General features: G+C 40.1%; 1 long non-coding RNA gene across 2 annotated transcripts; it reads left to right on the top strand.

The window, feature by feature from the left end:
* The first annotated feature begins 2,009 nt into the window (after positions 1 to 2,009).
* Positions 2,010 to 10,609, top strand: LOC121072276. 2 transcript variants are annotated; one of them, XR_005821103.1, is made up of 4 exons: positions 2,010 to 2,117; positions 5,661 to 5,786; positions 7,995 to 8,172; positions 8,920 to 10,609. It is a non-coding gene; the product is annotated as an uncharacterized LOC121072276 (long non-coding RNA). The 2 variants fall into 2 exon arrangements; XR_005821104.1 differs by lacking the exon at positions 7,995 to 8,172.
* The last annotated feature ends 216 nt before the right edge of the window (positions 10,610 to 10,825 follow it).

Here is a 10,825-nt window from a genome sequence, read left to right as displayed (position 1 = left end):
CTTTAAAACTAGTCAAACAATATAAAAGAACTCATCATAGACATGGTATATGACATAATATATCTGCATATAAGAGATTGTTTTAAAACTCCACAGAAGTGCAGGAGTTTCGCAGAAGCAACAGTACCCGCCATGCAAAAGAAGGAAGCTAATTGTACTGGCCATAAAGCATTCTGTCTTGCAGGCAGGTTTTAATCCAATACTCTCCCAAATCCTCCAAATCCTCCAAACAAGCACTACGTAACTGTGCTCAGACAAAAAATTGGAAATACTGCGGTGCCATTAATCAGTGGGCCTTGATTAATCAGGCCTTAATGAGCCAAAACAACGATTCTTCTTCAATACCTGAAGAACCATGGTCATTGCCACGACATTTGTATCAGTTATGCAGGGTCCCTGCAAACTCCAGTGAGGGGAAATAACTATTTACTTGTCTTTGTAGATACCATTAAGCAACTTGATTGAAACTTTCTGCTAGAAAAGGCTAGCATAGGGGTTAATGCAGTTCTGTAGCTGACAAAATACATAATTTTCAGAAGAGGCACTTCAAATGTTATACAGTCCAATCACACTTCACAGAAGAATTGATTCAATTGACTTGTAAATTACAGGTTATAAAATATATTTTCAAGGTACTAGATTATTCCCAAATTGATGGGAATACAGAGAAACCAAATCAAACCATTTGCAGGAACCCTAAGGAAAATTGTAATTACAACATTTCAGTCATCACAGATCTCAAAGTCTGAGCCTTTACAACTGCGTCAGCCAAGCTTAACCTATTCAGATCAATGACCAAGCTGAGGTACCCAGAAAGCCTCAGATTTCTTTCAGCAGACCAACTTGCAGATAAAGTAGGCTGCAAAATGGCATGTGCAAGACAGCATGCTGTTTAACATTTAGGTAAAAATCAAATATGGCAAAGAGTGTTTCTGCACAGCAAAGGGGCAGATCCATAAGTCACCTCTGAATTTAGCCCTGCACAGGCAATGCATTACCAGCCTAGCTTGGGATGAAGTATTTCTATCAGACTGGGACTCTGTGTGAAAATTATGGACAACCAAGAGAAGAGCTAAACAAATGGTGACTGTGACTGTTGTGACTGAGAATAACTGGCTTGTTTTCATTTGTGTTTTGTCCCAAATAAAGTTCTGTAAGCTGTTAAGTTTTCTGCATTTTTCTGCATGGCACACATTCTTCAGAGAGGTAAGCCAAGAAAACTGTAGACCTACTTTTAGGGCATTTGGTAAGACCTTGTGACACTAAATGACCCTAGGTTGTTAGGTCCATAAATACCTAAATATGCAAAAAACCTTAGCAAGCTTTATTGCAGTATATTCACCTACAATGAAAGCATTCTTACTGCAGAGGTTCAGAATAATTAGAAAGCATAACAGACAAGACACATCAGAAGCCAGAGATGGGAAGGGTTTTCCTACAGTAGGTCCAGCTAGAACTTGTTTGACAATGGAATAGACAAATAAAACTAGCAATTTACCTTATGTATGTTATGTTAGTGCTTGATAACATACAGGAAAAAAAAAAAAGCAACTTGAAATTCTTACCTGCAAATGAACTCCAAACTTTTATTTGGAACTTACGCAGATATTTGCAATATAAATATTCAAGTTCTTCTGAATGAAGTGGGAGTGTAAATGTGCATGGGCATGTGAGAAGCAACTGTAGAACAAGGACTAAAACAATAGCACGTATTGTCACCCACGGTCAGCAGTTCACTTGGATCCCAGTGCAGCCTATGCATGGTTTCATTCAATAACGAGATAGCAAGAAAATGAAGCCATAAGATAAGTTGAGGCAGGACAAATGAACTGGCCTGGAGCCAGACGATAACTAGATAAGGAAAACAAAAGGACAGTATTGACTCAGCAATGTTACCTAAGACTCTTGTGGGGTAAAACAAGATGCCAAGACAAACGATCACAGTAACGTAATTCCAGAAGGCTATAAAAAGCCTATCCAAAGACAGTTCTCAGTAGTGAAGAGGGACATGCAGGGAGGATTCAGTACCTGGCACATCTTGTCCTACATGTCATGCAGAAGTTGTCCCGGCCAAACTACCTGGGCACATGCATCCTGATCCTTCTGTGGGTGAAAACGTGAGTAAGAAAAGTCAGCTTATTCGCAAAGTTTAATATGTTTTGTAGTGAGCTTTGTTTCACCAGCTGCCATATTTGTTTGTAAACAATCCAGCATGGGAGAGTAAAAAGTCTTTTCACCATTGTCTCTTCACTGTAAAAGGAAATGGGTTTGATCCATTCATTGGAAAAGAAAAAAGGTATGAACCACATAGAGTGGCTGCTAATTTAGATAAATTTAAAACAAAACAAAACAAAATAAAACAAAAAACTAAAAGCTTTCTATACAGTGGTTGGATCTATTGATGCAGGGTTTTTAATTAAAGAATTACAATTACAACCTGGGGGACAATGCAGTCATTGTTCCCAGCCAACATGGGTTCACAAGGGGTAGGTCCTGTTTAACAAATTTAATTTCCTTTTATGATAAGATCACCCATCTAGTTGATCAAGGGAAACCAGCTGATGTAATTTTTTGGATTTCAGTAAAGCTTTCGATACACTTCCCATAGGATCCTACTGGACATTTTGTCCTGCATAGAGCTAGATAAAAACGTCACACGATGGGTAAACAATTGGCTGACGGGTAGGGCTCAAAGGGTTGTGGTAAATGGAGCTACATCAGGCTGGCGGCCGGTCACCAGTGGGGTCACCCAGGGCTCCATTTTAGGGCCAGTTTTTTTCAATGTTTTCATAAACGATTTGGATGTAGGACTAGAAGGTGTTTTGAGTAAATTTGCTGATGATACTAAACTTGGAGGAGTTGTAGACTCGGCTGAGGGTGGAAAGGCCTTGCAGAGAGATCTGGACAGATTGGAGAGCTGGGCGATCACCAGCCACATGAAGTTTAACAAGAGCAAGTGCCAGGTCCTGCACCTGGGACGGGGCAACCCTGTCTATACGTACAGACTGGGCGATGAGATACTGGAGAGCAGTCCCGCAGACAGGGATCTGGGGGTTGTGGTTGACAGCAAGCTGAATATGAGCCAGCAGTGTGCCCTGGCAGCCAGGAGGGCCAGCTGTACCCTGGGATGCATCAAGCATGGCATTGCTAGTCGGTCGAGGGGAGTGATTGTCCCATTCTGCTCTGCGCTGGTGCGGCCTCACCTTGAGTATTGTGTGCAGTTCTGGGCACCACAGTACAGAAAGGATGTGAAACTGAGAAACATGCTGTAGCCAATAACATAGGCTCAGGTGAGGATCTCAGTGAAGTAGCTTTTTTATTCACAATTGCAATGGCGGGAGTCCCACAAGCAGGAGAGTGCCTACTAGTTATGTAGTACAATTTATATACTTTATCTCTCAATGACCGGGACCCTCCCTTGTTTTCCCATTGACTGGGTAGTCCAGGTTCACAAGCTATCCGAGGCTTCACAAATAATACATGGCTTTCAGTTGCCATCCTGTTATTTTTCAAGTTTCTCGTGACTTTTTTTTTTTTTTTTTCACTCTGAGGTGGTAATATTTCTTCCCTTATCTGACTTGACTTGACACTGTGATTTTCACCTAATTGCACTAAGGAGTCTGGTTGTTGTCTGCATTTTACAAGGTTGTCTTGTAAGCTTTGTTATCACTGCAAGCATATCTCAACACCACATTCCTTCCTCCTAAACAATATAACACCTCTTTGCAAAAAGCACAAAAACACTCTTTCTTACATTTGGTCACATACATCCTAATCAATGCTTTTCCACTGAATAGTGGAATTTAAGAATTCCACTGAATAGTAGGAGTTTAAGATGCATTTGGACTGTGCTCTTAGTCATATGGTCTGAATTTTTGGGTAGACCTGTGTAGTGCCAGGAGCTGGACTTGATGTTCCCTATGGGTCTGTTAGTGTTGGGGAAAACCAAATGGATGTTTTAATGTTTCTTAGGTGATGGGTCATAAAATATAGATAAGCATTATCAAATGTATTTACATTATCAAATTTATCTATGTATACTGAGATATTTAGGGAGCATACCGAACAGTCAAATGAATCACAACCTGACCTTTGATAAGAACCTGAAAATGCTGAAATGAGTTGAACCAGAACCAAGGAGCAGAGAGAGCATGCGTCGAGTGAGAAAGGTGAAAAGTTTAACAGAGAGGAAGACTCCTTACTTCATCTGGACGACCACCTGGACAACCACCAGAAAGCACCACGCATGTGCAAATGGGAGGAGAGCTAATTGGAAAGGAATGCGAGGCTGATGTTGCAACCTGTAATGAATATGTATACCTTATGTAATATTGAATGTATAAATAACGATCGGAATGTAACGGGACTGAAAGCCAGATTTGCGCACCTGCCCCGGCTTCCAGCACTGAATAAAGCACCTTCATATAATCACTTGGTGGTTATGTGGTTGCTACGCTAACAGGTCCCTTCCAACTCGGGATATTCTATGATTCTATGATTGTAACTAACAGTAGGGTTAAAAGAATGTTGAGTGTCGGTGACATAGAGACAGACTGCGGCTGTTATCTTGATTGTTATCAATATTACAGTACATCAATGGGCAGACCATAGGTCTGAGCAGACCAGCTGCTGGGTAGGTGTTTGCTGATAATAAATACATTTAGAAATAAAGAAAAGAGAACGTAAGTTTTGTGGTAGAGTATCCATCCATTCTCATTAAGATAATTCAAGAGCAGGGGCCTAGTCATTGGACTGATAAAGTGAGATCAGAAAATGCAGATTTGACTGATAATGAGAAAAGTTTTGATTGACATCTTTATGCAAAATATGTTAAAAGAAGCAAAATAGCATCTGCTTTATGCCATCCAAAAGAGCCCTCTCACATGAAAAAAGCATGAGCTTACTCTCAGAAATGGAATAGTCAGATGGGAAATACAACAAAATAATTACACTCTTCAGGTACTAAACCAGGGAATACAAGAGGGGGTTATAGACCTTCAAGTACATTTAATCACTATTGCACAGAAGGTAACTGAATTTCAAGTGTATCAGAAGCAGGTGACAAGTCTGCAAGTTTTGGTAAAAAGAGTTGACCATAGAAAACCGACACTATGGCAATACAACAGATATAGCACAATGAATTTTTGATAAATGAGCTATGTTATTGTGTCTCAGTATAGCAAAACATAAGCTATAAGGGGGCTGATACCTGACATCAGTTTCACTGAAACCAAATGAATTATTGGCTAGGCACTGTCTCTTTGGAAGGAGAGGTAGTTTTCTTGATAAACAATCATTCTCTTTCTTTTTCTTCTTAAAGAATTACCTTTTACATTGGTGCATTACAACATATGCACTAACTCTTTTTTGCTTCCTTACACTTAGTTAATGCATGATTAGTGTTCTCTGGTGAGGAAGTGCCACTAATTTGGGGTCAACTCTTGCTAGTTTCATGTCAACGTTTTCACATCAACAGTAGTTTATTTTAATAGGGGTAACAACTGTTTTGCAGCAAAAGGTGTCAGTTCTTTTTGGATTCCAATACAAAAAGTGCACACACACTCAAGAAAAATAGTTATTTTATAAATATCCCAGAAAATGTGATAACAAGTTATAAAATCTTATTCCTTTCTGCTGCTGGGGACCCTGAGATGATACAGCATTGGATGGGCCTCTGGTGATGGCACAGCACTCTGTGTAGATCCAGTCAGCTCTGTGCTCACCTGCATTCTTACAGAAGTTTGCTCACAATATAGATTCATCAGCCTCTATAGCAATCAGACCTGGTATGTGGACTTAGCTTTGAAGAGTCCTTTGGTAAGGCACTTTAATATCCTTTACCACATTAATAAACATAGAGTTCCTGGGATCAATAATCTGATTGTGATCTGTTTGTGATCAAAGTTGCACAATATTTCAAGTGGACAGAACAATATGCTACACAGAAGCTTAAACACACATTGATTAATTACAAAATGATTAAATACACATTGATTAATTGCACATCTGTTAGGGTTAAGCAACAGCCACGTAATATTGATGACACAGAGGCAAAAACCTGAGTTAGATACGTAGATCACTAGCTCCTCTTAGAATATTCTTCCAGGCTGCCCACTACAAATGATATATGTAGAAATCCTACAAGTCAGCAAAAGATTTTCTACAACTGCAACTGTCAGTACAAAAAGCTTTAAAAGTTTGTGGGGCACATGGGAGACTGGTGAGGGCAGCTATCACCAGGTTATGCTAAGGCACAGACCAATGTTGGTGACAAAGGTATAAAGTCTTTAGTATAGCTAGAGCCACAGGAGAAACAAAGCAAGAAACTTGAACAGGAACCAAGAGGGTGTTAGAATTGATTGAGCAGAGCAAATTCAAAACAATTTGATGTAAAGTCCAGTTAATGCAGATTGATCATGAACATCAAATAGAAAACAAGCAACAACACAAAAAAAAAACAACAACCAGAAACTTTGATTGAAATGCCAGCCCCTGTAAGGGATTGCTACGAATGGTGTTGGAAGAACAGCACCAGCAATTTGTGCCTGCATACTTTTAAATATTATAGATATAGCACATCTGCTAGCACAGTAGAAAGAAGGAAACAGAGTGGGAATGGGATTCATGGCAAGGAGTGGCTGTAAGATGATTAAAATTGGCAGCTTTTCAAGCTTTTCAAGGACCTCTCTGGATGACCATGACTGCTGATAGATGATGAAAGTGACCCAGCAATCATAGCCGCCAACTCCCTCAGCACCCTTGGGTGGATCCCATCTGGCCCCATGGACTTGTAACAGTCCAGGTGGAGCAGCAGGTCTCTAACTGTTTCCACCTGAACTGTGGGGGTTTATTCTGCTCCCCATCCCAGACTTACACGTTGGGAGGCTGAGTACACTGGTGATAAGTGGTCTGGCTAGTAAAGACAGATGTAAAGAAGGCATTAAGAAACTCAGCCTTTTCCTTATCCTCAGTAGTCATGTTCCCCCCTGCGTCCAGTAAAGGATGGAGATTCTCCTTGGCCCTCCTCTAGCCATTTATATATTTAGAAAAACATTTTTTTGTTATTCTTAACCACACTGGCCAGGTTGAGCTCATACATGCACACAATCTGAAGGTGGTTCCAGTTCTGAAATCACCAGTTCCAGTCAGTTACAGGTACCCTCAATAGATTCTGTGCATGGTCAAGTTACATGTCCCTTATGCAATCTTTGGTTCACAGGTTTTTATTTTTCTTCAGTACTGTGCTTCAATATGTAACATTTTTGTGGAGTACTAATAAGAATTAAAAAAACACTTTGCTAGCATGAACAATATACTTTTTGCATAACTAAAGTCTTAGCAGCAAAGCATCATTATTAGTCCAGCGACAATGGTCACACAAATTGTCAAATTCATATAAATAATACAGAAAAAGCCAAAATAATTAGTAGTTTAAACAGTTGTACAGAAACTTCCCAGTATCTATGCCTGTTTCCTTTTGTTGGTTTCACCCTTCTACTACCCCTCTGGCTCTTAAGATTGACAGTGGTGAGTCACTGGTGCCCCTTAGTCTGCAATGGGAGCAATTTGGTGTTGATGGTGGGGGTTTCTTCCATAATACGCTGGATACTTGCTCTTTGTTCTCCTTGTTATCCTTAAAACCGGATTTATCCAGCTCCCAAGGTTGCATTCCTTTAATGACCAGTAATTGATCACAGGGGATTTGTGTATAACCCTGGGGCCTCTGGTATCATCTGGTGCCTGTGCTTTCAAGGCCTCAACTATCATCCTATGCCTGTACTCCTCTACATTCCAAGGTCATAGATGACACGCAGAAGTGACTCCACAACCATACGGTTGCAAAGTAGGTATACTTTATTGCGGTGCACCGGGCACACTGAGAATAGCTTCCCTCAAAAGTGCGCGCCTTCCTGGTAGTTTCTCACAGTTTTATACATGAATATTGTTACATATTACATGAGCTCTAATACATAGTCATTCTTTTCCCCGAAAAGGCAGACCTCTTCCTAGTACTCATTTCCATACTCCCCGCCCTTAGCTCCTCCCGGTTGCGCCTGCGCAATGTAGCCTGGTGGTCATGGGCTGGGGTCTTTCAGGATGAAGGCAACAAGGAAGAGGAGGTTAAACTTTTTACCTTCCCGGACTTTGACCTTCTGTTGGACAGTTCTTACGGTAGGAGTTTTTTGCCTTGCTTCCTGCCAATGAGTTGTTTATGCTTCCCTTATCCGTTGGCCTTGTCAGTTTGAGAGATATCTTCCTTTTACATCTGCTTTTCATAATGTTCTTATCCACATTCCTCGGTAAACAGCTTATTTTACCATATATGTAGCTAAATATTAATTCAGATAAGTTTTAGCATCTTCCCCATCTCAATAGACAGTTCCCTCTGCACAAAATAATGACCTATTTTCACTAACAGTTATAAAAGAAATCCATTAGAGTGACCATAGGACACACTTGCACAAAACTATCTAATGTTAAAACAAGTTAGGTACTATTATAGGTGATCTGATCATTAGAGGACGGCTGTTGCAGCTCAACAACCCCAGGCAAGGCCCCAGGCTGAACAAAACAAGCCTGGACAAAGCCAATGCTGGCAAATCCCAGCCCTGAGACTGTGCAAAACTTAATTTCTTAATAGCATGCATTATGTTTTCTATGATGTAGTTTAACATAATTTAAGACATAGTATCTTGATAGCGTTATCTGGATGTCTAGTCTTAGCAGTCCTGGCATTTTCCAATACAGTTCTCTTCTAGGGTTAATGGCTAAATCGTACACACTTTCTTGTTCTAGTATCCCTGACAATTCACCTTATATATCAATGTTAAAATAATAGATGCATGCAACACTTGTTCCTAATATCTATCTAATTATGGCATATTACTGGTATGGGTTTAAATCTTTGATTCTCTTCAGGTTATGATACTATGCCCTTAGCAACAAGTGACCAAAACATGAATATCCAACCACTGCATAAGAATAGCCTGTGTGGAAGAATGTAGAAAGTTTTGAAGCACGAACGCATAATTTCAGGCCAAGAAAAATTTGGTTCAGTAAAAGAAGTTCAACATTGAGTAGAAGATGGTATATTACATGTGCAGCAACATGCCTGAGGACAAAATTCTGGGAATGCTGCCAAGCCCGTGATCCCAGCATGGAGATCTGCAAGTGATCAAGGCTGGTTGGTTTGAAGGTCAGATTATTGTATCCAGGGAACATAGTTCTGGATATGTCCTTGAGCCAGAAGATGGTGAAAGTTAGGAGATGGAAAACTTATTTCGAATAGGGATCCATGTTAAAAGATTGATAAGTAGATGGGACATTGTATGAACCATTTGTGGATTAGACATGTAAAACCTCATCAGAGGAACAGAATTAGGAAGCTGAATGGTGGATATGCCTCTTAAAGTATTTGGTAGCCTGAGGCATGTGATACAATCAGTAATAGCAAATATCAGTGCCCAACAGAAACATGAAGATCAAGAATACAGGAAAGAGAAAAGAAGACAGAGGAATAAATAAACATATGCCATAATATGTTACATGATAACTGGAAACATACCCCACATGTGCGATTCCTCAAGTCATTGACTCAGCTGGAGGCCTTTGCTTCATTATGAAGTGCCTATAACTATCCTCCAAGATGTGAAGATGGAGAAGAGGTTGCAATTGATGAATAACCCTCAGTCATCCTGATTTCACGAAAGTGGTACATGAAAACAGAACTGTTACAGAGGTATTACAGAAGAGAGTGCATAGTAATTTGGAAGGACATAAATGACCAGTTATTCCTGATCTTGGCGATTTTAAGAAGCTCCAGCTCATTGGCATCTAGAATTTAGCTCGTTCCAGACTTTCTTTTTAGAATAAATATGCTCTACATTATGCCCTAAAGTTCACTAGAAACTCCTTAAGAAGGAGATATTTTAGTCTGGTTATCAGGGATGGATCAGAATGGTCAGAGATACAAGAGAAAATTAGGTGGAATGATATAAATGAAGGTGTCTGTCTGAATATGTATCTCTGTGGAGGTGGGGGACGCAGCTTTGTATATGAAGTTGTTGACTGAAGAACACAATGTGCAGGATAAAGGAAAAGGACCATCTGTGACTATAAATAGGATGGGTTCTCTGTCAAATCAAATCAGTGAAATGCCAGAGTGAAAAATGGAGACATGCATAACAGTTGAAATGTATGGACAGCAAAGAGCATTCTGCCATTTTAATATCCCATAGATATCAGTATTATTCATAGGAAGGGGGGGACTTGGAAGTTTGGCAAGGAGTCAAGGACATGACATGGCTGTATGTTCCTGACCTAGCCCCAGTTCACAAAGTGAACATCCTGCCCCTGCTGATAATCATTAGGTCACTGTGACTCAAGCTTCTGATTGCAACTTTGCATTGTTTGATGTGTAACCACGTGGGCATGATAATATATTATCTACTGTCAAAAATGAAAGAGTATATAAGTTAAAGCAGGGATGTCCCTGAGCTGAGTACCAGTTGGAACCCTGTCCTGACAGTCAGCTTCCCTTGTCCCTCTGTGGAGGGGAACTTACCACACTCTTTGGAGTGTGAGTATATTACTAATAAAGTGATAGCTGTCTAACTCCTGTTGTGGTCTTGTATTTTGCCTGATGGTGTCCAATAGCACAATCATTTCTGAGAACCTTTACACCTACATTCATATATTGTTCAGTGATCCACTCTACTCCTTCAGATATCATTGAATAATACAGGTTGCATGACTTTTGGCATTTCTGGCTTTAAAGTCGTAGACGGAGATGATCAAAACCCTTTTTCTGTAGGTCAGTGGGCAT

Source organism: Cygnus olor, chromosome 1, assembly GCF_009769625.2.
Source record: "Cygnus olor isolate bCygOlo1 chromosome 1, bCygOlo1.pri.v2, whole genome shotgun sequence".
Taxonomy (NCBI): domain Eukaryota; kingdom Metazoa; phylum Chordata; class Aves; order Anseriformes; family Anatidae; genus Cygnus; species Cygnus olor.
Note: the sequence above shows the minus strand (reverse complement) of the source record. Positions and strands in the feature narration are given on the sequence as shown.